Source organism: Hakea prostrata, chromosome 7, assembly GCF_041222555.1.
Source record: "Hakea prostrata isolate BN-2017 chromosome 7, UWA_Hpros_2, whole genome shotgun sequence".
Taxonomy (NCBI): domain Eukaryota; kingdom Viridiplantae; phylum Streptophyta; class Magnoliopsida; order Proteales; family Proteaceae; genus Hakea; species Hakea prostrata.
In genome coordinates, this window is record NC_142606.1 from 62824841 (window position 1) to 62846253 (window position 21413).

General features: G+C 39.1%; 2 pseudogenes across 1 annotated transcript; one reads left to right on the forward strand and one right to left on the reverse strand.

Moving 5' to 3' along the window:
* Positions 1 to 10071: 10071 nt before the first annotated feature.
* Positions 10072 to 19365, forward strand: LOC149011631 (pentatricopeptide repeat-containing protein At5g02830, chloroplastic-like; annotated as a pseudogene).
* On the reverse strand, positions 13220 to 21387 carry LOC149011632 (DNA topoisomerase 6 subunit A pseudogene; annotated as a pseudogene). Its single transcript, XR_016174612.1, has 2 exons — positions 20014 to 21387; positions 13220 to 15685 (listed from the first exon to the last, which is right to left on the reverse strand). The product of XR_016174612.1 is annotated as a DNA topoisomerase 6 subunit A pseudogene (transcript).
* Between the last annotated feature and the right edge of the window lie 26 nt (positions 21388 to 21413).

Consider the following 21413-nt stretch of genomic DNA (forward strand, 5'->3'; position numbering starts at 1 on the left):
ATTTGCAAACTCAGCCCCTCTCGGTAGGGGAATCCAAACCCCGTGACGAACTCAACCTTCAGGTGCAAATAAAAATTTAGTTTCGGCAGAGGTTGTGTGGGACGATTCAGGCAGCGTCGAGGCGACTGTGTGAGGAATGATCGCAAGCAGAGCAGTCTTGGTTCGAAGGCACTCCTGTAAAGTGCGAAAAGGCTTGTTTCTTGCAAATCTAGGGTTTCTTCTTCTTTTCCCATTTTCTCAGAAACAAACAGGAATAGCAGGTGGTGTGATTGGGATGTCGTCGAAGAACATTCACAGACGTGATGTTCAGATTCCTGAACCATGTACTCACCTTACTGATTTCCATATTCCTCATCTCCTCTTTGCAATGGACTCAAACCTCTTCCCATGAGTATGAGCTCCCTTGGATCGGAAGCCCACGGCTAATAATCCACCCTCTTCTTGCTCAGATCTGTTTTTTTTTTTTTTTTTTTTCCAGTTCGTTGCGTTTGAGGTTAAGAAAGAGATGGAAGAGGTGAACGGAGGGTTATCAGCCGGCAGAGATTCCGATTCGGCTACTACGTTGCAGGGGCTGAGTTTGTAAATTAACAAATTTTTAAAACCTTAAAATGAAAAAGAGAAAACCATATTTATATATAATAATTTTTATTTTTAATCTGGACCGTTCAACATATTTTTGATGAGTTGGTCGAATCTCGACCGTCGGCAGCTGCCAGCAGCAGCTGCCGCAAATAAAAATGCGCGTGTCAAAGGCGGATCCACATACAATGGACGTGCCGTGTAATTCATTTTCCCATAATTTCCACCTAGGATTGTGCCATGTGGCAATAAGCAATCAAGGTCACATAATTCAAGCTAGAGTTTAAATAAAATTCAAATATATATATGGGTTTAAATAAAATTCAAATTTATTTTGAATTGGATAACCGTTAGATTACTTAATGTCACATGGCATAATTCTAAGAGGGAATTGTAGGTAAAGGAATTACACGGGATGTGAATCCATCAAAGGCTCTCTCAAGCTTCTACATATCAATTTACTTAATTTATAAATAAATATAAGAATTTATTTTTTAAAATAAAAATAATTTGATAACTATTGGCAACTTGAAATATATAATCTTTACCAGGTAAGAGCTTAATATTAATAAATGTTATGAGGAAAATAATAATTAATATAGCTTGCAAACAAGAGAAAGATGAAAGGGTAAAAATCTAAAGAGTTCCATGATTTTAAACTTTAGTATACTAGGGATAAAACTAATAAAATTGAAGTAGATATAATAATTGATAAATATTTAAAAATGATATAGTAGATGTTAAAAGAATGGGTGATAGGATTATTGCTATTAAACTTGTAGTAAAGAAAGAGAATGTAAATATAATTTGCATATGCATCTCAAATAGGATAAGATGAAAGTCTAAAGTTAGAATTTTGAAAAAATATGGATGGATTAATGTAAGAAATTTGTCAAGGAGAAAAGATTATCTTAGGAGGTGATCTAAATGGACATATTGGAAAATATCAAAAAGGCTATGAGAGTGTACATACAAGATATGATTTTGAAGAGACAAATGAGGAAAAGATTTCAGTTTAGATTTGTGATCAGGTTCCACGAAATTTTCCAAGTTTCCAAGAAATTTTCCCATGTTTCCCACGAAATTTACTAATTTTTTTCCTCATGAAATAGCTGGTCCAGCTAGGTTGAACCAGGTATTCGACAAAAATTCGGCAATTTGATCAAAACTTGGGATTTTTTCCCGGTCCCTTAGTTTTTCTTTTCAAGGTTCCCAAAATGGGAAATTTCGGTTGAAATTTCGCAAGTTTCAACCGAATCCTATGCTTAGAGCTTCATTGCTTTGCTGGAACTCGTCTTTAGGATACATCCCTTTTATTTTCATGACCAAAATTGGTGAATACTCCTACTACTCTCATTGATTTTTCCATTTGTTACCTGGAATGCTCACTATAGCCTTTTTGTCATTCTCATTTTTTTCTTGGCTTAGTTACTTTTTCTTCTTGATATGGATGGATTAATGTTGTTATCGCCCTTGACTTAGAGCTCCTTAGAAGCCCAATAGACCCTTTGTACCTTGGTCTTCAGCCCTAGTATAGTGGTCTTGATGCCTCGGAAACCCCTTATTGAAGTAAATCACTCTGATTCAGGGGCAACTAGTGAGTCTGTAAGTGAGAGGTTATTGCATGCCGAGTAGGCTATATGTAACAACCCCCGTATTTCTAACTCAGGATCCGTATTGCAGGTCCCAGAACTCGAAGGTCTAGCCGGGTTGATTTGTGGAGTGTTCAGATAGAAGTCCATGATCCATATATGCCCTGAACCCATGGATCTGGGTTCTTTTGATGATGAACCTACCTTACTTGGAAGTTGGATCTCCGGAAGGCAAGTGGTGTCTGGAGATGTTTGGATTGAAGGTAAGACCTCCCCCATGTGTTAATGAGGGTTAGGTTGTGTTTGGGTTTCAACCCCTTGAGCAAAGATCCCTTGTATAGCAATATACTAGGGAGCGGTTGCTTGAGGCGGTTGATTGAACCAAGCGACTACCCCAAGCTACCGTCTGGTTTTGCTTGCGGGAAAATACTCTAATTTGCTCCCAGAATTCTATAAATAGCAACCCTCACCCACATGACAAATATTATATTCGAGATTGTTGTTTTTAGTGGTTAGGAGGCTGTGGAGACGTGTTGTGCTGGAAGGTGAGTGAAGTGCTGCTGGTGATCTGGAATCTTTTCCCTCCTATTCTTGTTGATCTGGTTGAGGTAAGTGGATACCCATTCACTCATTTCCTTTCTTCAGCTATTGAATAGTGTAGTGGTGTCCCCTCTTTGGTTGTTCATGATCCTCTTATTACGGTATTCCCCTTTTTAATGTTCTTGATGAGATCTTGTTCGAAAACGAAACCCTGCTTTCGTGAAAAGGATGGATCTAATCAAGGGGAGGATTTTGGGTGACTGGTCTGCGTTAATTTTTAGGGTTTTGTTTTACCCCTCAATTATAGGAGTGTTTAGTTTGAAATTCGGATTGAGATCATCTCAAAATCGGACTGAAATCGGATGATCAAAAGCTTGAGTTTCGGATTGGAAGCTCTCTGTTTTTGGGGCGGTTGCTCAAGGCGGTCACTTGAGCCAAGCGACTGGCCCAAGTGATCGGCTGGTTTCTAGAGAGCATGTGGCTTTTGGCTTTGATCCAATTTGACTCATTTGACTTATATAACCTTGTAACCCTATTTATAGGTGTTCTCTGTTTCTACTAAAAGTCTTATAATTGTTTCTGGTTTGCATTCTAGAAGACTTCTACTTAATTACAGGTAAGGACATACAATCTTATTTTTATGCAATGACTTGAGCATGCTAGTCCAGTGTCTTTCAATACTGTTCTTTAATTGTATATACTGTTGTAACTGTGGATAGCATGCTGATCTTATTATATACTTGCTGTTTGTATTGTCTTCACATATACTTTATTAATTATGAATGTGATATGATGATGGTTGATGTATTGTGGTTCTGATGGAAAGGGTATTCCATTGGGATATCTTGGCTTGAGATATCAGAGGGTTGTGGTATGGGACACATGCTCGTTGATGTCTCCAGCAATATCATAACTACTGGATGACATACCTAGGTAGAGTCTAGAGTTGCATGGCTAGGTACCCCACATACTACTACACTTTTGGTAGGGGAATTGAAGCCGGATGACCCGTGACGATGGTGATGTGACTCTGTTTCATCCTACAGCGGTAACTAGTCCGTGCGGAGACTCAGTGGTCCACTGTTGTTCATGCAATGGTAGGGTTGCATATGTTAGGGTTGGGCTCATGGACGTCCAAGGAGCGGACTAGGTGTCGTGAAGAGTCATGAGAGTTGTCCGCCCCAACAATATGTGGATGACCATAGGGTTATGGAATGGAGTCCAATAGCGGTAGCCAGTCCGTGAGGGTTCTCATTCCTAGGTTGCGAAGGATACTGAACTGAGTTTGTTGGTGCCATAGGGGAAGTATCTGGACTTCATGTAGTGTGTTACTATTATGACTTGCATTGGATTAGAAACTCCGACATGCGCCGGCACTCATTACCAATGGTCTTGGTGAGAGAGTGTTGACTTAACCCCAGCCATGATTTGAGAGCCAGGTGTGGACTTACCCTTTTACCCAGGATCCCTATAGAGGTATCTAGTCCTTGCGGGATTAGAATGACTAGACCTACCCAGAGGAGGGCTGGTGTATAACTTAAAGCATGTCGACTATTAAAGACTTGCATAGTTAGATCTTAGTGGCATTCATACTTTTGCACTTCATACATATCATATTTGCATTTCTGATGGTGTTGACATATGGATGAGAATTATGTTGTTCTTACTGAGTTCGTCAGAACTCATTCCTTTATTTCTATGTTATATTATCTTATACAGATGGAGGAAATGCGTCGGAAATTGGATTGGTACCCCATGAAGGAGCCTTCTCGTATGAAGAGGATGTGGCACCAGCAATGGGAGATGGAGATAGCCTGTGCGGGAGCTCCTATGAGTGCATAGAATGCGCTTATAGCACCCATTGATGGACGGAGGAGACAAGTTACCAAACATTTTGCTGATCGTCGGAGAAGAATTGGAGAATCCCTCACCTTGCTAAACTTGAGTCTCAGTTCTTAGTTGTAGAGAAAGAAACTGGAAAGAAGATTATTTGAATTATTTTGATTTGCTTCCGCTGAACTCATATTCCTTTTGATCATTTTTTCTTTCCTTGATTATTTTATTGGAGTATTTGGACTCATGTAATCTTTCTATTAATTATTGCACTTATTCTTGCTCATGATTATCTATTACTTGCATTTATTATTATTGATGGTAAGATAGTGGATCCTGTGACGGTTCACTCCCACGGGTTGTCGGGTGGGTAACCGAGACTAGCGGGTGGGGTGTGACACTGTAAGTGACCAGTTCGAACACCCAACCACATTTGTATTTGCATGGGACTCTTTAGGTAATGAGAGTGAGAAATCTGACCACAGGTCCCCTCCACAAATGGTGCCTATCTGTGGCCGAGGAAAGTCTATGATGAGTGCCCTAGCTCGATTCAAAGCTAAGAGAAAGCGGTGGAGAGAAAGCCTTTCCCTTGGAGTACTTGGCCAAAAAAAAAAGGATCTTACCCCTGATCATATTATGACTTTGATTAGTCCACCTTTGAACTTGAATTTCAACCTTCTAGTATGACTGATGACCTACTAGAGTACATCCGAGACAAATACGAGATTCTCCCCCCAATATGTCTTTTGTATCTAGATCAGTGATGAACGAGCCAACACCCTTGACCAAAAGAGTTTGCAATTTATGAAGATGCTTTCAAGAGTGGTTTCTGACTTCCCGCACAACCCCTCTTCATAGAGATCTTAAACCATTTCCAAATGCATCTAGGGTTTCTGGCACTGAATAGCTGGGCGAGATGTGATTTGCTTTTGGGTGTTTTGCCAGGGGAAGGATGTCAAAGTGAGGCTGTTCGAAGCAGTTTTTCTTCATTTTTTTCATGGCAAAGAAGCAGGAACAAAATGGGTGGTTCTACGTTTCAAAGCGCATGCCCTTTGAGTGTGGTTGGGATGTGAACTTTTCGGCAATGGCACACTCTTGTCGAACACAAAAGGTTGGTGTCCAAAATTTTTCTTTGTTCGTCTGTCCATCTGACCAACCCACCTTCCCCATATTTTGGATGCAAGGGCTGGCCAAGGGATTGAATGAGTTCCTAACTTTGAGTGACGCCAAGGAGAGAGCCAAGGGGCCAATCCTCAAGTTGATGTCCGAACACAAGAACCTGTACGCTGTTAATGGCCACTGCCCTAAGTACTCGAAAATTCTATCACTGGGTTTTCTTCCTGGTGAGTCCCCCTTGTGGCCTTTCTTCATCTTTGGTCTTTTTACTCTTACTTGTATATCACTTAACCTTGGTTGGTGACTTGTTTGCCTTGCAATGTTGCTCAATCTAGCTGAATGTGCTCGAGAGGTGAATGAGGAAATCAAAGAAGTTGAGGCCTGATACCCGACCAAGTCAAAGAGGTCAAGGTCATGCAAAGGGAAGGGTGCTCCTACTGGTCAACCTTCAAAAGCACCTTTTTAAGAGGGGCAACTCATCTAGAGTGCTGTCCGAACTTCCTCCAAGGCCTGACAAGAAAGAAAACCTGATCATTTGTTTGAGTCCCCCACTCAAATGCCACAAAGTCCCATTACTCCTCGAGCTACCAGACCTTTGTCGAGCACATTTGCCCCACCTAGCTCATCAGCTCTAGAACCCCCTTTGCTCCATTCTTTTTGGTAGTTGAACATAGAGTCGTACATGCTCAACAACCAATATACTTGTACCAGCGTTGCCAAGGATTGGCTCCCGATGTGCTTCTACTAGCCAACCAAAAACTCCCAGATGGGATTGGTCCTCTTAGGACCCATGACATTATGGCCAACTGAGTGTGTTTTGCTTTCATCACCCTCTTTTTTTATATAAGTAACAATGCTATAATATCTAATCACCCTTCCATCCTCTTTCGAGGTTGCTTTGTGGGCTAACTCAAGCCTTGGATTGCCTAAGGAAAAGTTTAAAAGAGAAGGAAGTAGAGTTGGTTGGGTTGCTGTCAACCACTGAGCAGCTTGTTGGTATGGAGGTCAAGCTCATCGGCAAGGTGGCCAAGTTAAGGGTGAGTCTCAATCCATCGAGAAGCTTGCAGGGAGCCTACAACAACAATTGGAGGAGGAGGAACAAGTCCTGGTAGAAAAAATTAAGAAACCTAAGGCGGTGTGGAAGCAAAATTCTGCAGTGAGGAAAGAGGTTAACAAGCTCAAAGACCAACTTGCCCAGAAGTCCCCTATCACCTTTGAAGATATTCCAAATGAACTCCGAAACGAGGTGATCCGCCATTGGGTGAGTACGACGAAGTGCATAACCTTTATGTCAAAAGTTGCTACCTCGACCTTCAATTATGGTTGGCGGTACACATGTTCTACCATCGTTGGAAAGTTCCAAGGATTGAACATGGAGAAATTGAAACAATGATGATTTGAAGATCCCTCACCTGGACAAGGCAGTTGGCCTTCCAGTTTTCTTGACCCAAAGGTGGAGGATGTTGGGGATTTTTTGAACTCCGACTGAGAATCGGTTCTTGAGGAGGGATTGAATGCTGGTGCTTTTGTAATAAACCCCATAATTTTAACCCAGGATCCGTATTGCAGGTCCAAGTACCTAAAATTCCAGCTAGAAGAAGTTGTGGGCTATCCGGATTGAAGCCCATGATCCATACCCTGAGCCCATGGATTTGGATTCTACCAATGAAGAACCTGCCATACTAGGAACCCAAAGTAGATCCAGTGGAAACCTTGATGGACTGGGAAGCCAGATCTCTATCTTGAAACAAGTCGAGTTTGAGGATGTTTGAGATTAAGGTAAGGACTCCCCACGTGTTGGTTCAATTCAGTTTGATGTCAGGGATCAACCAGATAAGAAAATCACCAAAGTATTGAAAAGTACTAAGGGGTGGTTGCTTAAGGTGGTTAATTGACCCAACCAGCTGCCCCAAGAGACCGGTCGGTCTTTTTGTCGAGTTTTAAACCCTGAGTTACCCCCGACTCTCTATGAATAATCATCCACGACCTAATTTCATATTATTTTATTTGTGGAGGTTGCTATGGATGGTTGGGAGATAGAGTACATGTGGTTGGTGGTGAAGAACTCTCAAATCGCGGAGAAGGTTTAGATCTCGCTTGGTCTTTCGAATCTTTTGGATGTTAGTTAAACAGACTTGCTTCTTACTTGATTCTCTTTATAAACCTTCACGGTTGACCTCTTCACTAAGAGTTTTCCTTACTTTTTTAGATAATAACTTATTGTATAAAATTAGAATGGTTAAGTTTATTATAATGATAATTTGAATACTTATAGAATAAAATATTAGTTTTCCTTACTTTTTTCAACCATTGGTTTTTTTCCAATCTAATAATTATCATTAAATTTTTTTCTCACTTAATTTATGAAAATTGATTATTTTTCACTTTTTTCCGTTAATTGACTTTAAACGTATCTTTTCTCCTACCTTCTTCTCTCTTTCTTTCTTCTCCTGTTTGAAGGAGGATTTTCTCTCTTCTTATTTCTTTTTTGTCTTCTACATCTTGTTCTTCGCCTCTCAATTACATATTAGAATTCTTTTACCTATATTGTGCCATTCTTTGCTTTGATCTTATCTCTCTAATAATTCATCCCATTCTTTGCTTTGATCTTATCTTTCTAATAATTCATTCTTTCTACTTAATTGTCTGGTATTGGATTCTCTTAAAGGTCTATCTTCCATGACTTTCCTTGATTATGGTTAGATTTATTGAAATTTTCGCTTAAAATTTTAATCTATGAGATATTAGAATAATAAAATGTTGTTTCGTCAAACGAGTCATGTTCTCAAGTTACAGATCCATCCACTGCATGTTCTTTGGTAATGCGTGTTATTGCATTACCATTTTGACATACTTGGAAACAACAAAAGCTTGCACATCAGTAACATGACCAACAGATGGTGCCAGTTGTGGTCTCCTTTACCGAGATCCAATTCTCTGTATCTCATTATATCATTTTAGATTACACATTTATTATTATTATTATTATTATTTGATTTTATTTGATTTTTTTTTTAAGCCGAAGAGTTTATATATAGGGTGTGGGGGAATACTACTAATATAGGTGCCGCTGAATGGGTGTGAACTCATGACTTCCCCGTGGGAGGCTGGGCTTTTAACCGCTTTACTAATCCACCATTGACATATTATTTTTTTTTTTTAACAAAGCTGAAATAATATTAACTTCACAAATCAAAGATTAGAGAGAAGCAAGGAGGGGTTTACAATACAAATAAGTGGAGATAAACACAGACTCTAGAGCCCTTGGCAAGAAAGTCAATTAAACACTTAATATCTGCTAATAAACTTGAATGTAATAAAAGAAAAGCCGCTTCCACTTGCACTTGCACAGTGCAACTCAATGAACAGTTAACCGACTTGGAATATTCTGTATTGTGGGGCCATTTAAATGTCATACAAGATCTTTCAAACTTTGAGTCGGCGTCGTCGTCGTCGTTAATGAATCAACAAATGAATGAGTGGCGGCTTCGACCTCCCAGATTTGAAGCTTTATGACTTTTAGAACCCTTTCCGATGAACTCATTTGCAGTACTCACTGGTTCAATATAATTCCTCAGGTTCAACTTCATGTCGTCTTCCCTGTAAACTACAATCTTTACAATCTATTAAGATTTAAGACTTGGGTTGGAAATGTATTACAGAAAACGCAGGACTTCAAATCCGCTTTGTTTTCTTTATAATGCCATGGACACCGATTCAAGATCTGAGCATGCACTAGTACCAGAAAGAAAAATCCTACGTAATACCATCTCGAAACTCACCTCAGACCGAAACTTTGTGGCAGTGAAAATCGAGAATCTATTGGATCAAAATTGAGGTCGACAGAAACTATAAAGAGAGAGACAACTGATTTACTTTCGGATTACATTTGCCGCAGCGACAGACAACTGATTTGCTTCCAAATCCACATTTTTTAATTTGTTCAATTCCATCATTCATGAATTTGGAAAGAGACGGGATCTGGCATCTGCTAGCTTTAGTTGTATATGAAGCTTCTAGGAGCAAGTCAGACAAGCCTAATATGTATGTTTGTTTGTCGCACTATAATTGATGTTTGTGGTGACTCAATCTCTGAGATCTCAATATATACATTTATGAGGTAACTTTTTGTATGCTTTAGAAATTTCGAGGAAGTTATTTGTGGATGTTTCCTTCCACATGTTAGAGAAACTTAACATTATGGGTGCTTTAATTTGTAGCAGCTGGCTTTGGATAATTATGCCTCTTTAATTTATCTTGTATGCTCAAGTGCAGAATTGTTATACAAGCCCTAAACTAATGGATGTATCTTTTACAAAGCTTCTTCAATTAATCATTTAGTTTAAAGCTGCTGCATATGCCTATTTTTATTGCAGTTATTGAATATTGAACAAATTAATGTACATTTCACATGGTATATTGTGAATCTGATTCGTTAATTCTGTATATTCAGAACCTAGGTGTTATTCCAGATGTGGCATATATCCTATAATATCGTCTTAAAGCTAGGCATGCTCTCTTGCTGAGAGGGTTGATTTGGCTCAAGACATTTACAAAGAAATAAAGCATATGGCATTAAAAGGGGCACTGAAATTAGATGTCATCACATACAGTACAATAATTAAGGTATGCATTTATATATTTTTGTCAGATGTTACAATCATAATCAAAAGCATCTTTGCATGAGAGTATACTATCATAATATTTCTATATTATTCCCTCGATCTCAATGTGGAAGTTGAGATTCATTTTCTGAGGAGGTGCTTTTGTTCAATGCATTATTTCATTGAGTTCCAGGTCTTTGCAGAAGCAAAGATGTGGCATTTGGCTCTGAAAGTGTTGAGGCATGTCAGTATCACAGAGCTTTTCGTATGTTCCAGTCTTGGAAGGAGAGTGGAGTCTGGAAGATTTGTGATTTTAAAGGCAGCAATGGAAAGACACACAATCTAGTTACCATGCAGACAGGTCATGCAACTGAAGATAATGATATGCCAGGTGGTGTCTCTGATCCACATTCTTCGAACTTCATTAAACTGGTACCCTTTAGACCTACAACTTCAACATATAATATTTTGATGAAGGCCTGTGGTACTGATTACTACCGTGCCAAAGCTTTGATGGAGGAGATGAGGACAGCAGGTCTCTCTCCCAATCACATTAGCTGGTCGATATTGATTAATATTGGTGGAAGCAGCACTGGAACTGCTGGGGGCGCTATGCAGGTGAGCATGCTTTGTTGTTTTTGACTTCTTGTTGATTGTGCTATGAAATTCTAAAATATAGATGATACCTTTTAAAACTAAATGTCTCTCTCTGCTTTGGAGTTAAGTACTAATAAATTACTTCTGTTACCATGCTTAACTGAGCCTCTTGTCTAGCAAAATTGAGGCATGATACTGTAGAGTTAATTTTAGATGTTCCTATATATGAGAGGGCTGGGCTGCCCAGATATCTAGATGGAAGACTCTGGCATTTTCTTGCCTTGCAAAGAAGCCTTCATACCTTAGCCAGGCTGAAGGTAGTGGTGGCACATGCTGTTCAGGGAGTGACTATATATATTGTGTTCCTCCTGAAGGAGTTGGCTTTCAGCTGTGTTTCATTTCGATTTAAGCGTTTTCTTAACAATTGCATCCTCCAGCCTGTGGGCCTAAACACATCATGCATGATAACATAATACTACTTAAACACTTATCTTTGATTCTTGCTTTATCTTTTGATAATCTTCAGAGTCGTTTCACATGGCTAAATCATCAAGCATTTGGTAGCCTACTTAGTTCCTGCACTTCTTTTCCCTTCATTTTTTATGTTGTTGTATAATCTTCATCTGAAAGGTTTGCATATGAATGTTGGGTCTTTTTCATAACTGATATATTGTCCCACCTTCTCCTGCTTAGGCTCTGAATACTATGCAAGATGCCGGAATTGAACCCGACCCGACGTTGTTGCATACACGGCAGCCATCAAGGTTTAATTTTCCCCATACTCGACAATGACTAATTAAGTCAGTTCATTGATCAATGTTTGGCCATCCTTAACGTGTAAAGTTGTTACATTCTGTCACTATCTTTGGTTCCTTAAGCTGACAGTACCTGCTCTTTCTTTCACAGGCTTGTGTAGAAAACAAAAATTTGAAGAAAGCATTTTCATTATTCGAAGAAATGAAAAAACATAGAGTGCAACCAAATCTGGTGAGCTGCAAATGCCTCCTAACCTCATATCATTTCTTTCATATGTTAAAGACACATACTTTATTTGCTACTTACATGTTTGAATTCCTTTCTAAATAAGAGACATAATCTTATGTTGGATATGGTCAAAAGATTGAAGCACTCTCCCCACCCCAAAAAAGAAAAAGAAAAAGGGAAGCTCCCACTCTCTCTACATTATGATGTAAAAAAGAGTTCCATATTACCAATGCATCTCCTTCACAAACACAAAATAGTGATAAACTAAGTAATGATATGCTCTTCCTCTTTGCCCCATTCTTTTTCCGGTGGGTTGAGGTGCATGGAGAGGCTACTGTAATTATTTTTTGCATGCTATCACATACAATTACACAAACGGATTTTATTCATCTCCTGAGATGCATCTAGGGAAGAAAAACAAGACAAAACAAAAGCATTGTGAGAAGAGTTATGCCTGTTGTCATTTCAGGTGACATATAATACACTTCTAAGAGCCCGCAGCAGATATGGTTCTGTACACGAAGTACAGCAATGCCTGGCTATATATCAAGATATGAGGAAAGCAGGGTGAGTTGAGCATCTCTAAATGTGTTTTTCATGTTACTATTGATTTGGTCCCATCCAGTAGTTGCAAATAAACATGTGATGCAATCAAAAGAGCCCAACAGACCCAAAACATTTGTTCAGGAATGCTTGTGGCAGGGAGTACAACATACAACTCAGAAGGACTTGATAAATGTGCAAATCAACTCAAAGATAACTGATGTCAAGACCCTTTCACAAGACTTATCAGCTAAAAAATTCCTCAGTTACTGCACTGAAGAAAATCAACTTCCAATCTAGATTGGCTGGGTCAATGATTCTGCAAGGAAAGGGTTGACTAACCCCCTTAAACCAGTGAAGAAAAAAAAGTCTTCTTGGAACTAAAGAAAAATAAGATTAATAAATGGACATATTCTTCTTTCTCAAATTGAATGCAGTTGGACTTTGATACATGAGATAATATGCTAAATAAAACTCTATAGGTCAACCTTTTTAACAAAATTTGGTGTCTTTGAAAATTTTGAAACCCCACTGTGGTACATTACAAAATTTCAATTGATACATGATAGTAAAGTAATCCGGGGATCCTCAATGTAGATCCAAGATCTTCACAGGAAGCAAAGGAAATAGCAGTGTATGAAAATAAGCTGCTGATAGCACCCTATATGTGCACTTATTTTTCTGTCTCAACTCCCTTTAATAGCTTAATGTCTCTGTCTGAAGCTGCAATGGTTAATGCAAACATGCATGTGCAGGTACAATTCCAATGACTATTACCTCAAGCAATTAATTGAGGAGTGGTGTGAAGGAGTAATACACAATAGTAATCAAAATCGAGTCCTGGCCTCAGGAAGTTTTTCCATCAGAACTGATCTAAAGAAACCTCAGAGTTTTCTTCTTGAAAAAGTTGCTGGTCACTTGCAAAAGGAATTGCTGAGAATCTTGTGATGGATCTTCAGGGCCTTACCAAGGTACATTTGATATATATAGTGCAAGGGAAACTCAGACTTAGTTAAGCAACCAAAACATCATCTTAGACTACTGTTGAAAATGGAACGTAGCTGCATAACGTGTTTGCTAACCAAGCCAAATGCAGATCATGATAGTTCTGTAATATATTCAATTAATGCAGTTTTTGGAGTGGAACCTACTATGGATCTCCAACTCTTGTTTTCTAAACATGATTTGAAAAGCCATGTTCTTCAATGTCAGATCCAAGTTCCAGATGTTACCCCTTAGACTGCTTGATGATACCAGCATGTTGATGATAAATGTAATAGCATTAAAACAACAAAGGGTGTCTCAATGCATGACACTCCTGACACTGTAGGGTCTAGGGAGGCTCATGATGTCTACAGCCTTACCCCCAGCTTTCTGGGGAGGTTGTTTCCTGACCTCTAGGCTGCAATGGAGCAACCTTACCATAATGCCGAGGTCCATCCTCAACTAAAACTATTAGTGCTAAATCTCCAACCTAAAACAGGATGCTAAATTTTTTCAGTCTAACTTACTACAAAATTAAGACCCAGGTTATCTTAGACTAAAATTTTCTTACTGAAATAGTAATATTCTGAATTACCGTAAATAGCATTCACAGCCTACTGAAATAGTGATCTGAAATTGTTAAAATAAGTGTAATAAAAATTTCACAAAGTAGTATACTAACAATGTGACAATAATCTTGTGTCAGTCTATGTTGAAATACCACTAATGATGCATTTAGGGGTTCAGCATGGATGTAGGAAATTGGGGATCTTACTTATGTCCACTGAGACAGACAGGACAAAGCAGCTTTTCTTTGATCAGACAAAATTATCACTTCTGGTCTATGATGAGAATAAAAGGAGCAAATTTTCAGATTTAAAAAGGACTACAAAACAAGTAGGTTTCCAACACAGTAAAACCTACTTGTTTTGTGATTCATTTTTTTGTCTTGTAGATCTTGGCAATTTCCCCCCAAATAACCTATATAATTGTGTGTAGCTTATTTCATGATTGTTCCAAAGGAGGCAGATGTATGCTCTTGTTATTTTCTTATTTATTCCTGCATCATATGTCAACAGGTTGAAGCTCGTATTGTTGTTCTTGCAGTTTTGTGGATGATCAGAGAGAGCTGCACTCTAGGTCTGAACTATTTTAATTACACGTTACTTAGATACAAATGTTTGTTACTCAATTGCTCAATCAACTAGTATGCTTCATGAATTAATACTAACAACTCCTCCTTGGTCTGGAATCATGTCACAGAAGGGTGCATGAATGTGTTTTATCAACAGTGTCACAAAATTTGAGCTTCCTTTAGTTATATGTATTTTTTATGTTGTGTGCTCTTCCGCCTACAATTTGTACATTGTTTCAGCATCAGAGCTTGACCTTGCCACCATGGTTTTGTTGTTTTGGTCAATGATAGAGGCTTAGGAGATTGATGTAGGCCAGTACAGGGTTGGGAAAATTCAAATTGCAAGATATAAGAATATGAATTTTATGGTTTAGTATTTGGATGGTAACTCACTAGAAAATTTTATGCTTCAGAATATGGCTAATAATTCAATTAGAGTTCAGTGGATAAAAGAATAGTAAATAAATATATTAATAGAACTTAAGGATAACCACCTCTTACCTGCTTAATGCCACCTACCCTGAAATTAATTGGCTTTCCGCTTAAATCCCGTATCCCTTAGAAACGAGTGAGCTGTATATCATTCAACTGAAACATCAGGATTATACTCAATGGAATTTACCCAACAATATTTCACAAGTTTCTTACCTGGACAAAAAATCAATCGTCCATTGGTTGATTTCCAACCAAATGGAGGAAATGCTTCGTGCTGGTTTTTGGGTATGCTATGGGTAGATAAGGGCAAGATAAATTTGCAAAGCAAAGTAGGAAGATGATGAACACAAAATAGAGCAATAGGATAAAAGATTTTATGAGTACAAGATAAGTACTTTCTGGGAGAGCACAGATAGATCAACACATAGAGGAGGGTCCCTAGGCAAAGAATCTGATTATGTAGATGAAAGTGGGATGACAGTGCAGGAGTAGTGCAACAGGTGGAATCAGCTTCTGATGGTTTCATGCAATTGTGGTGCTGACTAGAACGGAGCAGACGAATCAGCAAGAGGGGCATATAGCAGGATTAGGAGTAGAACTATGTAATTTAGCTTCCAACAATGACTCTAGAACAATACGAGGTAGTTTATAAAAGTTGCCATCCATACTTCATCACTGATAAGTTGTTAAGTAGATCATAACACCGCTTATAGGAGAAGAATACCAAAACCAAAGAAAAGTACCTGCAACAGAAAATTTATCTAGTCCATAACAAAGCACACAAACAAAACAAGGGCAGCCAAAAACTTTAGGTAATATAAACTAGGAATTTGGAGAATAGCTGAAAATGGGGACTACTTTTGAAGAACCAAGGATGTCATATGTTCGATGAGATGGCAAGCAGTCAACACAACATCTCCCTGATAAATTCTTAGGACATTCATCAAACATTCAAGATGAGTCAATTTCCAGTAAATGCTTGTTTTTTCCGCTCTTAATGTCATTCTGTATGGCAGTATTTCAGCAATTGATCTGATAAGGAATTTTGCACTTGAGTGTCCAAGCTGAGTTTCCATTTCATTATAAAATTGTTTTAAAAAAAATAAAAATTAACCGATAGTCAGAACTATCCTTAACAAATATACCATTTCGTATAAACATGAGTATCTGCGCAGGTCACAGAATAAGAAAAACACCAGTAACTCTTAATATGAAACAGCCCCCAAATGTAAAGTTGAACGACTCCTAAGAAATCATGAGAGGGAGAAGTAGGGCAATGATGCTTGTCAAGCTCACACACCCCACACACAATACAAGAAACTTGCAGCTGAGAACCATATGTGGAAGTTTGGGGAGCCTTGTCCCAACTAAATGGGATTGGCTACATGGAACCCTGTCTTCTAATCAGCTCTATTTAAGGCAATACTAGATACAAGGCTAAGTTATGCATATCCTTTCTCGCCGCTTCTCTTATGGTTAATCTTAAGTCTGCCCTAGTTCTTCTAATTCCGTCAATCTGGATTAAATCACTTCTTTATATAAGGGCATTTAATGACCTCCATTGAACATGGCTGTGCCAACTTAATCAACTTTCTTATAGCTTATCATTTATCGGAGCTACTCCTAGACCAGCTCTGATATGATCTTAACTTATCCTGCCTAGTTCTGCTAGACTGAGTTTAACTAAATGATGTTTCTTAACTGCCGAATGCTCTACACCATACATGGCACTTGGTCGTACAACGTTGTCATAGAATTTTCCTTTAAGCTTTTAAAGGAATACGTTCCTATTTATAATGTCAGTGAAATGAGGAGAAACACAAGTTGCAGTGTCAACCATAGGAGGAATCACTTTCAAAGTAGTATAACCCATGATTCTCAGGCCCAAAACACAAGAAGATAGATTCAAGGTGATATAACAATTTGGTTTCTTGATTATTTGACTTGCGGAGAAGATTCAAAGGCAAGTAAGGTACATGAAGTATCTAGATAAAGTGAAGAAGTTGGGAAGGAGGAGACACAACACCAAGACTAGAGATTGTGGTAGAACTGTAGAAGATCCATAAGTGAAAATGACTCTAGAAAGATGATGAGACTTTTAAGGGAAGAAAGTAAATTTGACCTGGTAACCATTTGTTAAAGCACATGAATGACTAACCCAAGTTGTAGGAAATAAAGAGGTAAAAAGTGTAGCAGTTCTGAACGAACAATATAGCAGCAAACCAGTAAATGAGGAAGTGAATGACTCAAGTTGTTGGACGTTTCAATAATTGACTAACCAGATCATCACTAGATGCATAAGTTGACTGAATACCTACAGGCTAGATAGCTAGATTAGTAATCATTAGACGACATAGCGTTAGAATCCCATCAGTCAGGAAAGTGTTTGCCAATTATCTTTCTCTCCATTGGGGTTTGCCATCTTTTATCCCACTTTTATCAACATCAGATTGACCTTGTTGCAGTGAGTACACAATTGTAAGGCTTGGCCAATTTGGTGACCTCAACCAGCTCCACATCCTACACCTCTCCCACAAACCCAGAACATTGTCCTTGATTGAGAGAAGAGAATGAGCAAACAATTCGTCACATGACTCATTTACGCTAACTAAATCAAAGAAATACAGTATCAATTAGTCATACTGTCCTGGGTTAAGCACCTTGTATTTGTGTAGTAATACAGGTATTTATAATATCGAGCATCCTTTTGCTATAAAAGGCTATGCTACCATTGCCTTATACAAAATCAAGCATAAACGTGAAACAGAAATTATGTAAGACTAAATTACTTATGCGGTTGCATTAACCAATTAATGCTTAATTTCTTAACACAACAGAACATAAAGAAGGAAATCTAATGTCTCAAAACAGAATTGAATAGATATAAAGTATGGAACCTGCACTGTGTACCTCGTGGATATATAGCAAATCCAGTTCAAATTGCTACCACACCAAGTCTTTTATGGCCTAGATTTGTCATCACGGCCTATTTGAGTGATGGAGTTCCCTTTTTCTGCTTTGTCTGTAATGAACTGAAGGGTCTGATCCCAAGCAGATATTGTGAGGGTTTTCATTTAGATATGTACAAGCAGGATCATGCAGACAAATTTTAAGAGAAGTTAAAAAGAAGTCTTGTTTTGTTGGTAGTAGATTTCTTCTTCCTGCTTTCTAATGTTGGATATAATATATATTCTCTGGCTGGACATTGAATGTAAATTACGTGGGTCAATTTTGGATCCAAGTAAGAGTGCAGTTCAGCAGCTAGGTGACATTTTTGAAGAAACCCAGTCCAGCTCTAGTCACTTATCCCAGACCATCCTGGACCTGCACCAATATTGCAGCGGAGATTTCTGCAGCATTTAACCCCAGCTCTAGATGGCAAATTTGCAGCCTCTACCATCACAATATAAGCCTGCTTGCATGCAATTATCCATCTATAGTATTATGCATGTATATTAGATTACAGGACTGTAACCTGAGCTGGGGCCAACCCTAGCCCACAAAAGCCTCACGGGCATTTCCAAACCGTAGCACAGCTGGGCCAAACTAAGGCTTGGATTCTTTACGCGTAAGTTGTACCACCTAAATCCAAGCAGAGGCTGATTTAGTTTGTTGAACATGGTGACGAGTTGTATTGGTGATATGTAATCAAACACTCTAGCAAAAATGCCAAATCAACCCTGGGCTATGTGTAAATCAGTATAGTGTTGGAACAACCTTTGAGCCTATCTGATTTCACATACAGGAACTTATATTGATGGGATATTCCAAAAAGACTCCATGAGTGCATGATCCGAAAGCACCTCTTTTTGCATGCATCTTGTTAGTCTGGAGATTGTGACATTACCTTTTTTGGCCCCAAATCCCAACACCCTTCCCTTCTTCCCTGACCGCTGTGTTAAAGAAAGTTTGACAGTATCACTGATTTATGTGCTTTATAATTTTATCATAATTAAACATCATCCATGTACTGATGTTCTATCATCTTAGTATCTTCTTTCACCAAGCAGTTTTTTTGGTTGTAGGAAATCCAATCAAAGATGACATGATCCTCATTCTGGGAAACAAGGGACAAGCTACAGGTCTCGAAAACTATGTTTATGAGGTGCAGAGTGCAGTGGTCAAGCGTCTGCAAGATGAACTGGGCTTAGATGTCATCCTGGAACGACCAAGAAATCCATTTACTAGAAATGCTCTTGGAGGCCCTTGCAACCTAGACATGAACGACAAGCTGCCTATTGACTTGGAACCCTTGGCCAGAAGACCTGTAGTTTTACAGAGGCTGAAGGTTACAAGGAAGTCATTGTATCAATGGTTACAGAGAAGAGTGGGTGTCACACTAAAAGATAAGTACCACACGGCTTCCAAAACCAGTTTTGCCTGTAAATTTGTGCTTTTGTTACAACATGTACAGATGCCATGAGTCAATTGGAAATATTTTGTACAGCTGATGCAAAGTAAAAAGTCAAAACTGACTTTTCTTTTTTGGGTCTTTTTTATTTAATATTTATTCTCTTCTCTTAGCAGCTTCAAATTGTTTTGAAAAACAATTGCATTAGCCTGAACATCACTTCATAGTGTGCCATCAGTTTTGCTCTTGAACAAAAAGAAAAAAGACCACGGTTTCGCTTGTTCTTTACTCTTCGTTAAATTATTCATAGATGTACAGGTTTCATTTTTCTTCGTTTGAGAGGTTGAATACATCTAGTTTTGCTGATATTCTATTACAATGTTGAAGTTGAAGCTTTCGGTGTAATATCTGCACAAACATGCAGTGAGTGCCAAAATGCTAATAATATGAGATGCTAGGCACCACCGTTCTTGTTTCAAACTCACTCAAACAAAATGTGCATATATATAAAACTCATGTTGGTTCTGATTTCCAATCTAAACAACCATTTCAGAATTCTATATCATATGATGTAAGGAAGCAAAAGCAGAGGAACACCAAAAATGCAATCTGATGTATTTCAGTCGTTCTTACATTACACAGATGTATAAAGTGAGCAAAAACAGTATCAATTCCCAACAAGAAGAGGGTGGCAATTTGTTTTAATACAGCACAACTTACTGTCTCTCGCTTTCCTTTTTCATTCATAACCAGTCCTCCTGTTGTAGCTTAAGGGGCAAATACACTTCTGATAAGTACTGGAAACCGAAAGTACTCAGTGCCTGAATTTCTGCCTTCTGCTTGGACTTCACCATCAAAGACAACTCCTCAACCCACCCAGGATTCTTCTTCACGAAATCCTCCTCCAGCATATCCTTACCCGTCTTAATATCCTGCTCTGTCATGGGCAACCTACACTGGTCTGGTATCTTATACTTGTCCAAATCACTTGGCCTAATTCCTAACCACTTGATATCAGGTGTAGTAAGATTCGCACTATCATACGACATGTTCTTTGATCCACACCCATACACAGATAGAATCTTCAATCCATATGGATCACTATCCACAAGGGCTAGTACCGGAAGCTTCAGTTCCGTCTTCATCTTCCTCAAGAACAACCTCGTTGCCACATCTGGCTGCCCTTTGGCCGTAACAATGATGCATGGGAATCGATTATAGAAGCGATCCTCAGCCAATCTCATGTAAGCAGCATCCTTCTCTACCAGAAGAATGAAGAGAGCGTCACTCTGCATATCCCCTACCCGATCGATGTTGGGAGGAATAGCCTTTCCGCCCATACCCATTTTGGTGCAATCGATCATATCACCATTGTCGCTAAAAATAATCCTTCCAACAACGATACCCTTCTCTGCAGCGAGCACATTGAGGCTGGACCTGGTACATCCAAGCAGGCAAGAAACATCGTCAAGCACGGCATCAGACTGGCTTTGGTCTTGGAAGAGCTTGACGTCAGTATAGAAGAGGTCTCGCTTGGTGACATGAATGTTCTTGAGGCAGAGCTGATGAACGAGCTGCAGAATACGAGTCGTAATGGTGGTCTTGCGGACGGTGGAGACGTTCGCATAGGGGCGGATTGAGGTCTTGTCCTTGAGAACGATACGATCAAGCTCAGGAATGTACAATTGGTTAGCGTTGCCACGGGCAGGGATGTCGAAGGAGAAGCCGGAGCCGGAGAGGATGGATTGCGTGATGCGGAGGATGAGGCGTTCGATGGCGTCTTGAACGGATGGGAGATCGAGGTCTGCAACTTCACGGCAGGTGAAGGGGAGATCAAGGTCCGAGAGGGTTAGGGTTTTCTGAGAGGTGGAAGCATTCGATCGATGAGATTCTGTGAGCTTTGCAAGGCTTGAGAGGATGACCTTGTCTGGTTTCAATTTATTCTTGAAGGGCAGGGTCTCATTTCCGACTTTATCTTCTTCGTCGGAGCTGTCACCAGTTCGCTGCCGTTTCTTCTTGTCCACCATTTGCAAAATCTCTTCTCACACAGAAGAAGAAGAATGGCGGAAGAAGGCAGACTACGAGGCGGGAAATGCGAACGTTATATTTAGGGCATCTAA